Below are 20,625 nucleotides of genomic sequence, written 5' to 3' on the forward strand. Positions count from 1 at the left end.
TCTGTGCTGGTCTGACTTCAACATATCACATCAACATATCACATAACACAAATAAGATTGATTAGATTACTTGGTCAGTTGTGGCAAATTAACATAAAAATTACTCTTACGTGAAGGTATTTTTGAAAACGCTAAAAATCATATTATGCTGGTAAAAAATATGACAAAATAAGGTTTACAACACTTTCACTTATTGCACTTATTTGTGTGTTTATGCTGATCACCAACAGCAGTAACATAAAAAAGCACTTGAAGGTTAATATTGGTCCTGAGGAGTGTGTGTAACTTTCCAGCAGGGGGATACAGGTCTGTTCCACCAACCACCATGCAGCTCATTGATAGTCAAACTGCATCACTATGGCCTCAAAGAATTAAAGCAGCTCCACTCAGACTATTACACTTAGCTTCATCTTTTAATTCCACAGAGAGAGGATGAGAATATTTTCAATAATCCACTAATAATTAAAAAATGTTGATCTACACCCCAAACAAACTTTGCCCTTAACTTCTTGTGATTCAGGAACTTGTTTGTTTATTCCATTAAAATTACTTTGTTCTAAATATGCTTTACACTTTAAACAGGCTACGTATATTCAGTATAAAACCTTTTGGTTGGTTTTCAACCAAAAGCGAAACATGCAAATAGAGAATTTATTCATTCGTTTTCTGTAATCCAAATAAGGGTCACAGGGAAGCTGGAGCCTATCACAGCAATTAAGCGGTGAGCGGCAGGGTACACCCTGGACAGGTCACCAGTCCATCACAGGGCCAACACAGAGAGACGAACAACCCCTCACGCTCACATTTACTCATAGGGAGAATTTAGAGTAACCAGTTAACATAACATGCATGTCTTTGGACGGAGGGAGGAAGAACCCACACATACACAGGAAGAGCATGCTAACTCCGCACAGAAAGGTCACTGTTTGAACCTCCCCCCAACCAGCTCTAACCACCACACCACCCTGCAGCCTAGAGGGTTTATAAACAAAAAAAAATATAAATTAATGTTGATACAAGTTAGAAAATACTTCCAACTAAATATCCTATTTTTGTGGTAAAAGCAATCAGATAATGGCATTGTGATCTCTCTTCTCTCTCTCTCTCTCTCTCTCTCTCTCTCTCTCTCTCTCTCTCTCTCTCTCTCTGTCTTACTCTCTCTCTCTCTCTCTCTCACACACACACACACACACACACACACACACATCATATATGTGTGTTATATATATATATATATATCCCTCAAGATGATTAATATAAATAACTTTTATACTAAAGAAACCACAGTGGATGCTTATGGGTGAAATTCTATACATCCATTGTCACTGGGGGAGAAATGTAAGCTATCATTTATCTGTTTTCATGCTTCACAACTCAGCTACAAGCCTTCCATATCCACTCTTCTTCTGTGCCTCTCTCATTTAACCACTTTATTTCCTGCCTTCTCTCAAATATGCAGCCGTTATCCCTATTTCGGACTTTTCACTGTCGCTCCTCATCTCTCTCTCTCTCTCTCCCTGTTTTTTGCTCACTCTGTCTTTCTCTGTCTGTTGACACATCTGTCCATCATCACTCTTCATTTAAGGATCACTCAACCCTTTTAGCTCTTCTACTGACTGCTACCATCGATTCTCATCTTTCCCCAGTTCAAATCTTTCAGTTCTGTCTTATTTTCCTGCATATTGCTCAAATTCTATTTTCCTTGTGCTGCATCACTTCTCTTCATCCATCTTATTATTTCTCATTACATCATTTTTGTTGCAAATGTCTCCTCGTGACTCTTCACCCATGAATAAATCCCAAATCTAACTCTTTTTCTTGATGGGATGTAAACAAATACACACAATACACACACACAGTTGCACAAAATTCACTCTTGTGTTCACTTTAAAATCTCCCATTGATCCTTTAATACCTCAGCTCTGGTGTGTCCTCAAAGAGCCAGAACCAACATATAGCATGAATTCTCCCTCATTGCACTTGCATAATGCACATTTTATAAAACAAATTCTCTGTTAATACGATGTTTTATCCACTCTTGTGGTAAGTAATGTGTTTCATGGCAAAAATGTTTGCCTCTGCATAAAAGTAAAAATAAAAAATGTTACATATTTGGATGCTCCCATGGTTGTATATTCCAACATTTTCTTATAAAAATTTTATGACAGCCTGCAAGGAAGGCTTTTTGGAGGAAGGATGCTCCATAACTTCTATAATATGTATGATACAGCTGTATATCCCCTAAACCAGGCTTGAGGCTAATGTGAAAAGAACAAGATTTAAAAATGTATATTTTTTCTTTCCTTATTGCCTGAGTGGACACCTTGACAAAACCAGACAGATGTTCAATTTACATCAGCAGTAAGACACTTAAATTGCTTTAAGTTGGTTAAATCAAACCATTCATAGTACTTTTAAGGAAAATCTGAAAATATATTCCAGTTTCTCTTCCAGTAAACAAGTGCTTAAGAGGTTGGCAGACAGCTTTGTGGTGCTGAAGTAAAGCGTGAGGGATGAGCTGATCACTTGGCTTATCAAACTGACACGAGGATCAGTGATGAAGAAAGAATGGTGGAGAAAAGAAGGCTGAAACTGCTTGTACGGTTATTCTTATGTTGTTGGGTGACAGCATTTTTCTCACACTAAACGTGTTTTTTCTGTTGTATTCCACTTTTCTCTGTTACTTTTTCTCCCAAAACTTTCTTTTAAAGCAGATTTAAAGCTTCAATTTTCCACCCATGTCTGTGTTTTTATGTTTCCTTCTGCAAGACGACATTGTTTGACTGCAGTTAACAGTAAACAAAGACAATCTGCTAAATACAAAGTAAAAGCAACAGGAAGGGATGGACTGCTTATTATACACCAGCTAACAGACGTAAGCATAGAATACAAAACTTTGGCCATTTAAATGTTGTTTTGTTGTCTTGCATCTTACAATTTACATTTAAAATTATGCGTATTTCACTACCCCTCTATTTAGATTTAGCTGAACGTATTTAGCTTGACCTTGTCTGCTGAACAAGAGATGAAAAACCAGTACCGAAGGGGATACAATTAACTACTCATTTCAATATATTATGAGGCAGATGTAGAAGTTAACATTTTAAGCATATTAAAAACAAAAATTATAATCAAATTTGAGTTTTTTTGTGAGTTTGAATTTGAAATTGCCAAATTGGATGTAGTAACATGAATTTTTGTTTTATAGAATTTGCTTATTTATTTACATGCTTATTTAAACACGGACAAATGCATAAAACATTCCTTCATAAAATTATATACAGTAAATGCTTTGCAATCAAGTTTCTAGCCAAGGCTAGTTTGCAACCCCTGTCTCTGGTCAGACCTCCAGAATGAAAAATGGACAACTAAAACAGTACTGAATTTAAAATACTATAAAGAATTTCAAACAAACTATAAGATCACTGTTTACAATAAAATGCAAGATGTCAACAGCAGGAAGCAGCACGGGTATATAGACGGGGAGAGAAATAAAAAACTAACAGAAATTAGACTGAAGTTGGAGGAGCGTCTAAGTTTGTGCATATATGTGTAAATACATATTTGTATGTGATCTAAGTTTATAGCAGATTATTGTGTTGCACCCTTGAAATGAACAAGAATGAATCCTCTTTTCTTTACCTTTATTTTGAGCTCAGATATTTAAAAGATATACAAGTTCCGCAACAACCAGGTCAAGGTCCCCTATGAAAATACAATGGTTCTAATTAGATTTAGATTAAGTTTCAATGATACAAAATAGAATATAAAAAGAAGACACTTACACGTCCCATATAGGCCTCAGTCTAGCCACTGCACCACACCACTCCTCACCTGAGAAGGATGTGGGCCTACTTAAAGACTTCCCCTACTGGGTCACATGACTCTGGACTTCCGCTTGTGCCCAGTCATAATATTATAGGTACAATTAACAAGACTAATACATTTTTACGGACCAACATAGCTGATGCAATAAAAAGAAATAAATGGGTTGGCAACAATTGCACAACATTATCATATTAGTTTGTCCATTCACACAAACTCAACAGTGTTGTTATTGCATCTATATAATATAACTTATAAATGTATGCAAGATATTTAGCCAAAAACAAAACACTATATAGTTCCTTTTCTTGAAATCATTTAAGAAATCTGCTTGACAACACTTCTTTTTTCCTTTTAATCCACTCTAGGGAGAAGTGGAGTAACTCAGCCACATTAAAATTAGGTCAACAGACATCAAGGGCGAAGGATGATTATTTTCTTTTTCTCTGGTTAATGTACAAATGTATATTTGAAAATTTGTGAAAATATGAGGCTGATGGTGTGTTAGAGTATGTCAAGGTAGGAATCCCAGAGCAAGAAAGCGACACAGACATGCTATATTTTATTTTGAGGTATTTTCATTGCACGCACATGTTTATCTTGAATACGCACTCGGATGACTTGCCATGAACTTGGCTGGAAGCAGCTGGAAGAAGAGATGAATAGAGGTCAGTGAGGAGTGTTTCATCCATATCAAAAGTATGCACTATGTATCTGGTGAAAGCCTTTGTACAAGTCCAACACAGTTAAAAAGAAAAAAATTAAAGTGTGTGGCAAAAGATGAAGGTAGGGTAGCTCAAAGAACAAAATATGTTTAGGTTACCATTATTCTTTTCTTCTTAATTATTTATTTTGTTTATATTTATGTCTGAGCATGTTCAAAACAATATCTGATCAGTACATTAATACTGTGTTAAAACCAAAGTTAATCTGAGTTATCTACCACCATTTAATTCTATTTAGTGTGCACATGTAAAATTAATTCATAAAATTTACGACAACATATATTTAGGGGTGGTCAAAACATTTTTATTCAGTACACATATTTTTACTATGTTTGTTTTTTCTTCTGCTTTTCTTTAGAGCAAGGCACTTGTTTTATAAATAGAGCTGCATCATTGTTGGATTAAAGCCAGGGAGAACATGGCAATAGTAATATACTTAAGTTTATTTATGCTTATTTGCAAAATTAATTGCTGGGGTTGGACTTAAAGAATTCATACAATAAAACAAGTACTTCACATGCAGTGAAACCATCCTCACTAATAAAAGCAAATTAGTCATTTGCTTTATCGGGGGGGGGGCAAAGAGATGGGGAAGACCAAGGGGTTACTTGAAGTCATGGTTCAGTTGATCTTGTCCCTGGCTTGCCAAAATGGGAAAATGCAGCCATTTACAATGGCAGAGTTTTGAATGTGGTCCAAGAAGCCACAGGCAGCCAGAGTGCAATAAGTAAAAAGGGAAATGGTAACAGAAAAAACTGTATTGGTCAGGCAGAAAATCTGCCGCCTCATTCAATCATTGACCATCCTATCACTATGTCTGAAGGGCTTGGGACTTTAGTCCATGAAGATACGTAGTATGTCAAATAGACATGTATGAAGTTATAAAAATAAGTGAGCAAAAAAGCTGGTACTACTAACATTTGGTGCCCCCTAATGAGGGCTAATTCTGTATCCATCTTGCATCCTGTCTCTTCTCTGAGCTCTCTCCAGCCAAAAAGAGTCAGCCTGATGTAAATTCTTGTTCTATCTTTTGCTTTGTCACTTTCCTCACTCGTGTTCTTTTTCTTTTTCTTCTACTACAGCCATGGTGCACGTTCAGAATCATCAGTGTCTTGAAATCTAGTAAATAGCATCGGACACAATGCCATAAAGCAAAGTGTAGCTATCAGGTGATGCCCTGGTGTGAAATCTGGTTTCTCAGCCCTGGGACACTGCAGGGTAAAGATGGCTCCAGGCATGTGTATAATGAAAGTCAATGTGACTTTGTAACAAATCAGAAGCACACAGTGTTAAGGTTGGCAACTTATGTAGTGTTGCTTTGAGTAAAAACCAGTAAAAACTATTTGAATGGGTTATACCCTTTTAACAACTCCAATGTGGAACAGTGAAGCATACATTTTTCTTGGGAAAGCACATAAAGAACTTGCAAAATATATAAACTTTACAACAAATACATTACAACATAAAATGTGGAAATGTGTGTGTGATGCATGTAGTTCAGACTTCAAGCTCCTTCAAGTACTTGTTTATGTTAAAATACTTTCTTGTTTTAACTTGAATCACTTCATGTAACTCTGAAATACATTTTCTCAGGAGCCGCCAAGATTCTGAAGCAATACTTAGATAACTAATAACTTTCAGGGTCACAGAAGATCACTCAAGAGCTCACACCAAAGTAGAGCGAATGTGTGTAGATAGCCTCAGATTTAATAAATGTATTTTCTCTCAATGTCCGTTTCATCTCCCACTACTGTGACCACTGTCTATCAGGGACACAGAAACATTTTCCAGCTTATTTCTTTATGTTGGTAAAAGTTTTATTGAAAGAAGCTCACGAAACTGTCAAATCCTGAATGCAATGTGATTTCTATTGAATGCATTGGCATTCTAAATGTTCTTTAAAGTTAATTTAACAAACTTTCCTTTTATTTTTTATGTTTTAATTTTTCTGTTTGTTCACTTTGGGCTAAATCTATTATTAAGATTTGTTTAGTTGAGTTGGTATTGTATAATCTAATTACTTATCAAAATGAATTTTTATGTGTTCTTGGAAGCTTAAATTTGTAACGCTTTTAATAACATTGAAAACATTTTATGAAGTTATTTTGGTTGGTTATTTTAAACCTTCCCAAGTAGGAATTCATGGTCATAATTACCTTTTCCTATTGTGAGCACGTCTTTCAGGACTTCTTCCCATGATAGTCAGTCAGATGTGGTCAGGACTTTGACTTCAGTAGGGATGTTATGATTATTAAATTTTACAATTAATCGCAGTATTAAACACTACGATTAATTAATCATAAAGCTCCCTCAAAATTGTCACATTGTATAAAAATATTATGTATAAGCTATATCAGTGGATTCAGCAGCATCCAAAAGGAATGAGCTTCAAAAAAAAATTAAAAGTGCTGTGCCCCAGATAACAAGGCAGTTAAAAGAGTGCAGACTTTGGAGGGGAAAGGAAATAAAAATGCAAAGAAAGCTGCAAAGAGTGGAACTTGGGTGGATGAATTTTAATTAGAAAGACAATAGCTTCAAACAGGTACGAAGTGTAAAAAGGGGGAGGTACCCGGCATATCAGTGTGGACAGAAAAACAACAGCAAGAGACATCCAAGAAATGGCAGGGTCCCTGTTTTTCCCTAATGGTGTCTGTAGGTCTCTGAAACTGACTGATTATGTTTGCAGGAGCCATGACTTTACACAAAATGAAATTGATTCAGATGTTACCATTGGGGATCTTAATGAAAAAAGCAAAGTGAAGCTATTCACACTGTACCTCTGTACCAAGAGCAATGTTAAAGACACAAATAGCTTTTCCGATAGCCTTGGAAGTTGTGGAAGACTGCCCACACAAGGTCAAGGAAGATCAAGCATCAGAGGCAGAAGTCATAAATTACTTAAATTTACTGGCAGACTCAGATGTGATTAACCTCTTGAGTCCACAATCTGAAATACTGATGACTGAAGAAGTACTAAATGTAGTGAGTGATAAGAAAAATGAAGACAGAAGCGGCGTTTATGTGACAGAAATGGAGCAAAACCAAAGAGTCCTTGAAGTCACAAAAGAGTTTATTAGAAATGACTAATTAGAAGGCAGAGATGCAGGTGTAGCAAATAGTTTGCCCAAAGTCCATGAATCACAGGTGTAGCATGTCACCTACACTGATGGTGAAGTAACTGTTGTGGGTCATTTAATGATCCAGCTCATTTAGATGACACTCTGCCTTGGGAGGAGTCAAAGCCAATTAGGTCACAAGACTTTAATCCAAACACCAATGTTACTGAAAGCTTTCTTAATACCCCTGAAAGATACTGTTACTTTGTATCTGCACAAAGTAAATCTGTAGGGATAATTTTCTGCGTTTCTGCACAGGGGCACATATCCTCCTAGGGCAACGCATCACCGTCCAATTCACAGAGACTACTACATGCCAGCGTCGACCTCAAGCTCAAACCTGTGGGTGTCTGTTGATGTTGCCTGTGAACTATCAAAACAACCCAGACCTCCGCATTAATTTTGACCTTATTCTTAGAAGTGGAGTCTGGGTAATGGACATTATATAGAACCATCAGAAACATTAAAAAGCATATGAACACCAAGCACAACAAGTGCCTCTTAAAATCTGCCACTAGTATCAGACCATTACCCCGCACTCCAAATTTCTGTTAAAATGAGGAGTACACAACTATTATTGTTAATGACATGTTGATGGTGTTAAATAAACTAAATAAACTTGGGTATATTAAACTGTTTAAATTAAAGTTTAAAATTCAATTCATTTCTTGCAGTTTTGAATAATTTAATTTACATACTGGTATCAACACAGTTTAGTTCAGTTTTCTTTTGCATTAATGTTTATAGAACCAGTGACAAACTGTTAAAGAAATTCTGGTAAATAACTGCTCATTATCATAACAGTTAACACCCTGTTCAATATTTCTGTCATTCAAAATATGTGATTCTTCTCGGTTAAGACTGGTTTTCGGCTCGCATGTTCATCTTGAATAAACAGTTGTACATGAGCATGATGTCGCCTGTTTTCATTTCATTCCAGTATGCATAGCTGCTGGCATAATAGTTCAGATAATACTCACATTTTGTTCAAATCTTAGCAAACTCAAAACAAAAGATAAATTAAAACATTGTTATTAAAGTAAGCAATACTTTTCTTAATTCACAAAACAACTGAAATCCTGAAGCACCAAGGTGGTTTCCCTGGATATACCAGGACTGCTAGTGAATTACCGAGGAGCTAAGGGGCATTAAGTTTTCCTGAAGAGCAGCTGAAACACCTTGAAAACACTCCACAAAGGCAGAATTCTAAAAAAAAGTTCTCTTTCATGTTATATTCGATTTAATTATTCTTGATGTTCCTGATGTTTCTTCATTTAAAAAATAGCATTAATTTGTCAGCATTGTGTGTTTATTAATTTATTACATGGAATTTTTACCACCGACGCAGGTGATTCGTTCTGTGTATTTCAGCAGCGTGGACAGCAGCATTGTTTGTTTGTTCTGTGCTATGAGACCACCTTAGGTGCTGCTTTTTATGGTTGATATAAGAACTTCCCATGCCTATGCGAGATGTTCATGATTGTATCAATTGCATACAGTAGTAGCGGGATTTTTATGGTAGTAACCCTGTTTTTGACCTCGCTGCCATGCACAAACATATATATGTGCATGCACGTGACAAAATTAGCCCAAAAATTTACTAATTTTTTACTCAAGGACCCAAGGACATCTACCAGCCTGTTCCACGGCATGAATGAAGAAGCCTCCGATGACGTGCGGGTCGCTGTTTGTTTATGCTGCTTTTAACTAAATTATTTTGTGGGAAAACCCGTCATCTGTTTATGCAGATTCCATATGGTTTTCATTTGTCATATGAATCTACATGCCAAATAAAATTTGGTCCCTGAGCATAATACTGCTTCCGGTTTAGCCTCTGGGCTTGATGCTAAGCAGATGTGGGTGGATCCAGAGATGTGAGGATTTGACGTACATCCACCTTTTTCGACCAGATACCATCCATCAGACATTTTTTGTGCATCCACCTGTATCCATGCAATCTCCTGGGTCCTTCCAGCTCCTTCTAGATGAAGTTGTTGACTTTGCAAATGCCAAGAGATCGCAGGATATAATTGTAGTGCATTTCAAGGTTGAAATAAAATTAAATCAAATCAAAATTCTCCATGTTTCATGTGTGTTAAGTAGCCCATACTACAACCTAAAGGACCCTGCCCACAATTAACTATCTTGACTTAACTACCTCTTTCCGAAGCATTAGTAATCCGTGGCTACAACGTATAACCACAATTTTTTCATTTTTCTGTCGATGTCACTAGACGGGGTCCGTAGAAAAGAAATGATCAAAACGATTTTTATAATGTGGTTTACAAAAAGAAGCCTCCTATGTCCAGGTAGAGATCCTGTAGCCTTTTCCATCTGAGACAAATCCAGAGTTAATATGTAGGATTTATTTATTCTTTACACAGGAGAGGAGATTTAGAATTACAATCATAATAATCATAAAATTATGGTTATTTCTTTGACAATAATCATACCAAGAAAATCTGTAATTGTGACATCCCTAGACTTCACTTGTCCAACCCCATAATGTTGTCCTGTCTCCTTATTTAACTTTTCTTAGTCCTTTATGTATGTGTGAAAAATAATAAAACAAGGGACAGCAGTCTTTGAATGTATTTTTTATGCCTGTCTGAAAGTTTAAGATGTGTTTTTAATTTAGTTATTTTTCTGTACAAAATGTTGAGGCCAGCACCACCTAATTGTTACGTTGACAAATTTCGGCCTCATGCAGGTTTCTAATGTGTTCGGGATTCAGTCACAAGCTCTTGTAAATAATGTTGCAATGCTCATCAATGTATTTTATGTTTCCATATATGTGAATGTTCACAAGCCTGTTCAATGTGTTTCAAACGCTAATGGACTTGAATAGCCTTGTGGAAACCTGGGGCCTCATTTATTAACCCTGCATAGGCACAGAAGTGTGCGTAATGTGTGTATACATACATTCCCATGCAAAGTATGGGATTTATGAACTTGCACTTGTGCATAGGAAAATGTGTAAATTTCAGCGCACAAAACCTAGTGATAGAACAGTAAAACTGCAATTAGAACGCACTAAGAAAGTCAGTGTTCAGCAATCTCAAACCTCAGACAAGTTCCCTGTTTCCTCTAATTAGTAAAATTTCTAAATTAGTAATGTAGTGAACAATTTGAATACTGGGTGTAACAGGTTATGAAAGACAGCTGTGACAGGAAAACCTAAAATGAAAATTTGAAATGCACATGCCGTGGCTCATCTTGCACTGTTGGAAGATTTGGAGAGCCGTGCGCTCAGCAGGGAGCGCATTTTTAAAGAGCGTGCTGATCTGTTCAGTCAAAGCCCAAAGTGGTTTCTCAGCAGGTACCGCTTCCCCAAACATTCAGCACAAATCTAAATGATTTATGCTGTGATTTGCAACCCATGTTGGAGCAAGAGACAAAATTCACCAACATCACCCCAGTGCACATCCAGCTTCTGTCTACCCTAGGATTTTTGGCAACTGGAACATTTCAGTGGGAGATCGGAGACATATGCAACGTTTCACAGCCGACACTAAGCAGAATTACACAGAGTATTCAATGTAACAATTTCTTTGGCAAGTCTGCCTGTTAACTATTTTTGAAAGGTGACAAATCTCATTATTTTACATTTTAAAGTTTATTTTAAAGTGGAAATTAATCATTTCCCAATTGAAGGAATTTAAAAGATGGCTATGTGAAGAACTACAGGTGTAATTTCATCTGGAGTATAGGATAATGTCACATCGTCTCTCTGTGTTGATCTCCAGCCCTGTGGTTGACAGCCGGTCCGGCCACGCATTCATATACGTTCATGTGAATCGCTGCCTCCTCCCTCCCTATAAAAGGTTACAGCAAGCAAGCAAAGGCAGTGCATATTTTCAAAGCGAAATGGCAGAGAGCAGAATGAAACATTCACCTGCAGACAACCAGGATCCAACATTACCTCTAAAATAAATATGGTCGTTGGCGAAGTTGTCAGATAAAAAGAAAGGGACATTACCCAGATTAACATTGTCTTTGTATTTGTAAAGAGAACACTGCTCACTTGCTCAGTGATTTTGCACTTTGCACATTTTTTTGCAGACATAGCAAGTTGGTATTTGGGGAAGCAGTAGAGGGAGGTGTGGCTCATGACATACTTTGTTTTGGTATACAAGCAGTGCACAACAGCAAACCTTGCACTGAAACGAACTTGTTGATTTGCTAATTGTTTTTCCATGGTTGTCAGCTGACCCTTTCTTTCATTTATGGATATGGTGTTCAAAACCCTATCAGAATCAGAATTTTTCTGACCCTCAGTGTCAGAAAAATTCCTCTTCTTTGCCCTCTTTGCCATGATTTGGGAAAGGGCCGTTCACCCATAAAGGGATTGCTGCTACCATATATGATCAATTTGAGAGATTTTTGAATGCAAATGAGCCTAAAAATGCATGAGCATGGTAGTTTAGAACAGATGGGATTTATCAACAGAGAGTACTTGGGTGTACGCACATTTAATAAATAATTTTCTTTGTGTGTGGTTTTTGTGTTGACACACATTCTAAATTTCAGCCCTTTGATAGAATTTAGAGGCTTTTCAATGCAGGGTGCGAAATGAGCCTCCTGTTCTTTTACAATGTTGTGGTGGGTTTGAACCATCAGCGTTGCCAGACCCCATTTACTGGGGAATGTGCCCCAGTATAAAATGCTACGATTAATTTTCGACAATAAATATTTATCATACATTAATTCAGGTAATTCAGATGGGAAAATATATATATTTCAACTCAAACGCGTAGCAAGAGCATTAACTCCAAATAGAGGATACAGCTCAGGGGAACATTCTGTCACTGCATGTCACCGTGCATGAGCAGCAGGTGAACTACCCACACGTCACGCAGCTCTCCCTGTGTCGGGTGAGGACTCGTAACGTGTCACAAAAACAGTCAATTTTAGATTTTTTTAGAAATGAAACCAAATGACCTTATACTAACTGAAACATATTATCGTGTGACTTGTGTAGATGGATATCAGGAAATTCTTCACCTGAAGCAGAGACAGGGAAGCAGCAAGGAGAGATGAAAAAAGGAAGGTAAGACCACAGTGAAATCAGGTTTAGGTTGGATATTCAACAGATATTTGCACTGGAGCGACCAGCGTCTCGTTTAGGGACCGTCAACAAATGACAGGCTTTTCGTGAAACAGAAATTCTCATAAAGGACATGAAACAATATTTTCATACTAAAGAAAAGTGGACTTCTGACGTAAACAGAGAGAAACAACACGTATTTTTTGGTTTTCATACAGGGTTCCAAATCTTTTGAATTACCTTAAATTTTAATTGTGATTTTAATAATTTCTTAAGAGAGAGAGAAAAAAATCCAATAGCTTCTAAATAAAGTGACCCAGTCACTTCAAACCACAGCTGAAATGAAGCAGATGAACATCCAAAGGCGACACAACTCATCCTGACTTTCCTAAAGCTGAGTCACAGTCAAGTGATTGACCACTCTGTGGAACTGAAAAATAAGTAGTACGCTTTAATGCTCAAAAATTAAACAAACTGCTCAGAATTTGTTGAAATATCACCCTGAAACCCAGGTAATAACCCTTGCTGTGGAATGTGTATGAAGACAGTTCTGACTTAACAAAGTTTGTTATGGCATTTATGCTTTTGCTGCCATGTTGAAAGTGTTCATGTTCGTTAAATATGTTCTTATACTCATTAATATCTCAATTAGTATTTCCTTGTGGAATGTGGCAGGTTTTTTCAAACCTCAAATTTTAAATTTTAATAGTTGCCTAAGTAAAGCTAAAAATCAAATACAGTCGTCTTCTGTGGCTAAGTAGCAACATATTAGCAAGGGGATAAATAGTGTATAGGCTACTGTTTCATTACATGCACAATTAACGTCACCCATAGAGACCTGCATACCTTTGTCTTTTAAGCGTTTCTCCTCTTCTTCTTTTCCTTCTCTTTCTGGGCACCTGATGGTTTCTTTGGTCTTTTGACTCGTTGTAACATCATCACCTTTTCCGTCTGTCAAACACCCAGAGGATCAGGCCCCTCCTTGCTTTTCCTCTGAGAGTGAGACTCAACCTGCTCAATACCTCTGCAGTTGCGAGTTGATCCCCCGCCCGTCTCCCCCCTGGCTTCTCTTCTAACACACACACAACCTGTATGACTCTCAGCAGCAAGTTGACACAATAGTAGGGGCGCCCCAGCGCCCATTTACTTGACATGGAAATGAGAGCTATTAGTCTAGAAAACTGGCAATTTTTTTTTTTTTTTCTTTGAGGGCACTGGTGCGCCCCCAAATAGTTTGCGCCCTGGGCGGTTGCCCACCTTACCCATAGCAAAAACCGTCCCTGTTCTCTGACAAAGATATTGTATTCACCTCAACCAGGTAAGCAAAAGGTTATACACATATGTATTGCTCACTTCAGAAACAGCAATGACAAGTACCTGAACAGATCCGAGGGCAGAGACAGGGCGGTTTGCATCAGACAACCTTGCCACTAAAGAGAATACAACTGCTTCTTTCTAAGTAAAGGAGACTTTGTCCTTAGATTGCTAACAAGGTTAACTGGACAATTAAGATGAAGTAATCAGGAATATTTTCAAGTTTAATGTTTTGTTTTTAAAGGTTGGTACAAGTAATGATGTCTATGCAAAGGAAAAACCTGTGGTGGACCAAATGTAGTTTCCTTAAAAAGATTTTTATGACACCCTGTTAGTGAAAGAGCTGAAAGCAGTGTCAATGAAGCTGAGCTGGGTGTACACAACAATGACTCAAGAAGTGTCAGAGGGACACAATGGTTTTAACATTAAAAGGTCCTATTAAACTAAGTAGACATCAAAAACCAGTGTAAGGAAAGACACTTTGCCGTGTCTCCCATTATTACCAGCTTCTGGGTAAAAACGATAGACCATGGACAGACTGGAAAAACATGTCCAACTGCCATCTAAGAGGTAGTCTGCACAATTTCCAGAGCAGAAGGTGGTGGTGGTCTGTTTGCATAATTTAGTATGGTTTAGTCGATATAATAATTTACTAATTATTGTAGTTGATGTGTAGTGCAGTTCTGAGAACTTGGTTGCTGCACTGGTGCTCATATGTAGTCATGGATTTTCCAACAACAGGAAAAGGAAACTTTCTTGAACTTGTATCTAGAGCTGGAGGTAAATTAAAATCCGATTTTAATCATTATGCTGCACTAACTGTAAGTAAGGGAGCATTTATGCATTTTATGCATTTAACGTTGTCATTCATGCTAAGTTCAGAGTTGCTTCCACCACCCAACACGCCCTAAACATTCGTATCTTTCCTCAAAAGCTTGCGCATATTGTACAGTTGTTGGTCTTGTCGTCATTCTTCCTTCTGTTGTTTTCTTTTTGTTTCCTTCCTGATTTTCTTTTTCTTCTCTAGTTTTTTTTTGTTGTTGTTGTTGTTGCTGGTCGCATGTCAGCTATTCTGCTAGGCACTGCTACTGTGATTTCCAGTGGCATTGCGCCGTCTTCTGCGTCAAGCAACAGATAGCTAAGCTCCCTGAAAATGGCCCAAATTATGTGCGTAACTGACGCAGAAGCTGAACGCAACTGTCCCTCCGTCTGCTTGTCTGTCCTTCTGCTTGTCCGTCCGTCTGCGTATCCGTATTCTGCATTTAGCATAAATGGGCCTGAAAGAGTTACCAAATAGTGCTTAAACAGCAAGGCCAGATTAAAAATGCAGATGCCCGTGGGCAAAGAGTTTTGAAAGGGCTACCCAATCACAACCTGAAGAACACTGTACATTGTCCATCATTCAGGATTTATACCACAGTGTTGTAAAAATACATTTCTCAAAATACCTGCTGTTTCTTTCCTGTCTCTGTCCTCCTCTTCTGTCTGCTGGTGTACTTTTACTCCTCAGCTTTCCAGGGCTGTCCCTCTGTATCTGTCTCTCCATCTTACTCCTCCTCTTCTCTCCTTTTCTTGTAATGAAAGGATGGAAGCAGCTTAAGTAAAACATTGATGTACCTGATATTAAATGGAAAATAGTGCAAAACTGCCATTGATCTATTTTCCTTTTTAAATAAGACAATAAAACTCTGTTGCATGTTGGTTGTCTTCACGCATACAGCTGTAGCCCCTCAGATCTGTCTTTAAGGGGCTTCAGTCTTCGTCCTCTTTGTAGGTGATTGTGTCCCCTGACTTCCTGTCTGGTGTCCTCCCATATGGTGGATGAAAGATAGAATGTTTCTGCCTTTCTGGCCATATTTTTTCCAATTATTTACCATTATGTTGTGATCCAAGTAATCAGAAGTGATTCTGGAGTCTCTTGGGGCTGTAGGCAAAATTTCACAGAGGGCCCTCCAATCAGCGTTGATTTTGTAATTACCATATGTTAAAGCATATCAAAGGCTTTTATTGTTAAAGTTTTAAACTGCTTAAATGCAGCTTTTTTATGTTCTTTAGCAGCTTTCACTGTTCTATTTACTACTTCATTAGTTACCATTTTCATTTACTAAACAGGGACAATATAATTTAACATGGTTCCGATACATAAAATTAAACTATGTGGTGAAGCTTGCATTATGACTCTTACATTCATAACATAATACAGCACATAAATAAATACAGTTTTCAGACACATAAAGCCTATTAAACACATATGGTAAATAAAATATAAACACCCCTTACAGACTGCATCAGTAACTTCCATCCATACACCTTAATGGTACCTTATCAGATTTCTTTTCTAGAAAATCTGCAAGTCAGCATTCTTAGCTTAATAGTTTAGCTTTGATATTTTCCAAATTAGCTGTTTTAATTTTCAGCCTCATGACACTCAGGACCACAACATCATCTTCATCATCAGGAGGACAGACTGAGGTACTCTGAGCTAAATTAGCATCTGTATAATATGCACTACCTCTGTCTTGGTCTCTTTGGCTCTTCCTGTTTTTTTTTTTTTTCTTTCTTTCTTTTCTCATTGACAGACAGAAAACTTCTCTTAATCTTGATAAACCTTCTCTCAACAGTTTGTTTAACATGCACCGCATCTCACGGCAAGACCTGGAGATCTGTTCTTGATATCTGACGGTAAGCAAGGGTCAGCCAGTCGCAACTTTTCATTTTCAGTCTGGTCACAGAGCAGAGGTAATCATCTCTTGCAATTCTGGGAGCTGCGTGAGGAACAAGCCTCTTGTTAGTGTTTTTGTAGAAAAAGTCGCTAGATTTGTTGCTAATTGCTGGAGGGATCTGAAAACTTATTAAACATACAACACCAAAGTTGCTAAGTTGACAGTACTGCATTAGGCAAGCTCTGGCATGTGCATCAGAGTAATCGGAGTACCAGGAAATCATGCACTGACAAACATTCCATGTTGTTTGGAATGCAAACTGTGATTAAATGTGGTAATTATTTTAAAACGTAATTTCTTTCTAATTAATTAATCATGATTAAGGTGTTTTTTATTTTATTTATTTATAATTTTAAGGGATCATGTATAATTTAAACATAAATGTTGCCATTTGATGCAATGTACCAGAGCTAGCCTTAAGCTAATTTCTATATTAGATGAAGTCCCATCCCTACTTTTTAAGTATTGTGAAGATGTTTGTAGATTTTTTTTTCTTCCTTTTTGAGGGATTTCAATTATTCTTGTAACGATCACATACCAAGAAACAGGAAGCACTTGACACATATTAGCTTGAATGCTGGTTTCTACAAATAGGATATTAATGTGCTCCTCCTTGAACACATGGTTATTCTAATTCTAAAAGCTACCTCAGAATAAATGAGCACTTTGTATGAGTAATTTAACTGAAAATCTGTTGTGTGGTTCAATCAAATGCTTTTGCATTCAGAACAAGTCCCCGCTGCTGCTGAGACTTTATTAGTATCCATAACACTGCCATCCATGTTTAAAAATAAAGTGATATTTAAAGTTTGATTGTGAGGAGTTCCTTATGATTATTCTTGATTGACAGTTTTTGTATCCTCTGGTGGATTCAGTGCAGTCATTTACTCACTACATCTGTTCATATCCTCCACAGAGGAAATTTAAAACTGAGTGTTGACAAATAAACCTTTTAACAAAGGTTGTTTTAGTCTTTCTTCAAACCAAATAATTTTGTCCTGCTTGTTAAGTTTAGTATGTTTAAATGTTAAAGTCGCGGTATAACAAGGCTTATAAGCAATTCTTTGCTATTTATCAATGTTAATGTCATGTCATAGTCAAAAGCAGGAGTTGTTCACCAGGCCTGGCATGGTACAGGGTAAAAGGTTGTAGCTTCAGAATCAGCAGTAAATGGCAGAAGTTGTGGTTCCAATCATGATTAATATCTTTTTCTTTTGTTGGCTGAAAACAAACAATTTACAAGGAGAGGGGACCTGACATTTTTTGTTTGAGGAGGTCAAACTATTATAACAGTTGATTGGTGTGTTGTGCTTAAAAATATACTGACTACACAATGTGATTTCATTCATGCACTGACGAGCACTTGCTGGCTACATGACAAAGTAAGAAAAACATGCATATCATAGTTTTTGCCTTCATCTGGCAGGCTCTTATGTAAACATATTAGTATTGCAAAATACATGAAACCCATGAAATACATTTACCCACTTACTAACTGGTTGACTGCACTAACTTATTTGGCTATTCTGAAATACAGACTGTATTTGCTCTCTGGTCTGTTGTGCTGCATCTTCCCAGTTTGCCTTGTGCTTCTTCCTCTATTCCTTATTAATAGCAAATAATAGCAGAACCAATGTAAATATGTGCATAATGCCAGCCACTGCCCCAGTGTGTTACATCAGGCCCTACAGCTTCCCCGCCACCCTGAATTGGACTAAGTAGCATAGAAAATGAATGACTGAATGTTTGTAAATAGTTTTTATAAGTTATACATTTAACCTTTTATTATTATTATTATTATTATTGCCATACAATAAGTGCACCTATAAACCAAAGAATTAAAAAAAATTAAGTTTAATGTTGTTATACGCTTGTGAATGTATCAGAATTATAATGTATTCATCTTATGTAGCAGTCTACAATATTAGAAATGTGCCACTTGCTAGTTGGTCAGCTTAGTTGTCCTGGCCCAAGAGCCCGGAGGGGACTCTTCATCCAGAGGCTGTTGCAGACATGTTAACAACATTAAAATAAGAGGGACTTCAGGTTAGCCCTTTACTGACCAAAAGCTAACTTTCTCTTGCTTACTGAAGCGTGGAGCTGTTATTTCTCCCAGTCCCAGTGGTGCTTAAAGCCTTTACAATTTTCATTTTTATTTTCAGAAGACAGCCATAGGCATAATCATTGCTACATGTTATTAACTAAAAGCAGCACACACACTATGGAAATTCAGACACACGCAGGTGATGCACCGTGTTGCTCATAACTGTCAAACGTTTCTATGTGTACAACAATAAACCAGAGTAGAACAATTAATCAATGACAAAAAAAAAAAAAAAAACTGAAATGTTTCTGCTTGATGAGAATATTTTCCACAAAATGTATTTTACTCCAATATAGGTCGCAATAACATCTGTATACAGTACAGGCTACTTTGATTCATGTTCTTACAATAAAATTTATCACATTATAATGTGATAAGTTTAACGTTTTTACAATAAAACTATCAAGTTATAGTGTGAGAAGGTCCCATTTTTTTTTTATTTGTGTGGGAGCTCCACGCTTCTGTGACTATTGAGATTATATGTACTTTAAAACAGTAACACTTGACTCAACTTTAACAAATAATATTACTCTCCAGAGAAATTGGTCTGTCTGTACTCTGAACACTGTATCAAATGCTACATTAACCATAGATTAAACCTTAAAGGCATTTTTTGCCTTTAAGGTTGTGTAAAATATGAATGAAAACAAGGCTTTTTGGTCTCCTTCATGCCATATAGGGTTTGTAAAGTATTTCTTATCTAAAAGTGAGATACTTTAAAAATGAGCTGTAGGCTAAAAAAGACAAAGCCAGACAAATCTTAGTTCTTTCCACCTGATCATTGATGATCTGGATTTTAAAACATTAAAACTACATTTCCTGACTAGGGAACTCAGTCTGCCAAGGTCAGATTCTTTTTAAGATAAGAAGTTTGCAAGTTTGGAGTGACTGAAGTCCAAGACATAAGGCATGCCAAGACCAATTTTCAAACTGTACAGATCATTATCTAAGATGACTCTTTAAAACCTCTGACTTATTTTTCAAACTAGACCCTTTTAAACTCCTGGAGAGATATTTGATTTACTTGACAAGATATATCCAATTGAAACCACATGGCATAGAGAAGTTGAAGGACTTTACACAAAGAAGAAAAAATCATTTTCAAGCTTTGGTGTTCACAGAGTGATGATAGCCTTGGGTAGAAGTAATGAAGAAGCCCGGAGAGGACCTGACTTGGGAGCATTATGTGTTTCATCAGTTCAAAGTTTGGCTAGTTTATTGGTTGTGATTAGTGGCGTTTGTTTTTGTTACTTAAAGTTGAAAAAATGTATTCACATAACATGAACTCAGGTATCTGCTGTAGCCTGTAGGACAGTTACCAATTAAATCACAGGAAAAACTCAAAACATTTAAAAAAAAAATAATGAAGTTTCTGTATAACCTGCATAAATGCACTCTGGTCTAAAGACAAAAAATCTGATATGCAGTATGTATAGAGGGAATTCACCTACAGTGCATCACTTTTCCATCCAGAACGGTTCTCTGAGTCGCAAAACACATGGCTGCTAACTGGGATTGGGAATAAAACAAGAGAATATCAGATTTTTGTGATATTTATATTTACGTCATTTCTAAGCTGAGAAAATTCATGAAGCAAACCCTGAAGGCATATGAAAATCAGGATGTCTGGCAGTCTCCTACTTCTTGGCAATAAATCCTATACTGTTGGAAAGCCTGTTTATTTCCCTTTAAAATGTAGGGAAAATGAATTTGTGGGAAAGCTGCAGAGTAGAATATGTATGGTACCCACGAAAAACTTGGCAAACCTTCT

At 36.9% G+C, this 20,625-nt stretch overlaps 1 long non-coding RNA gene across 1 annotated transcript; it reads right to left on the minus strand.

Moving 5' to 3' along the window:
• Positions 1–3,629: 3,629 nt before the first annotated feature.
• LOC121651662 lies at positions 3,630–3,994 on the minus strand. The gene is made up of 2 exons (XR_006012457.1): positions 3,786–3,994; positions 3,630–3,705 (listed from the first exon to the last, which is right to left on the minus strand). It is a non-coding gene; the product is annotated as an uncharacterized LOC121651662 (long non-coding RNA).
• Between the last annotated feature and the right edge of the window lie 16,631 nt (positions 3,995–20,625).

This window comes from Melanotaenia boesemani, chromosome 13 (assembly GCF_017639745.1).
Source record: "Melanotaenia boesemani isolate fMelBoe1 chromosome 13, fMelBoe1.pri, whole genome shotgun sequence".
Lineage (NCBI taxonomy): Eukaryota > Metazoa > Chordata > Actinopteri > Atheriniformes > Melanotaeniidae > Melanotaenia > Melanotaenia boesemani.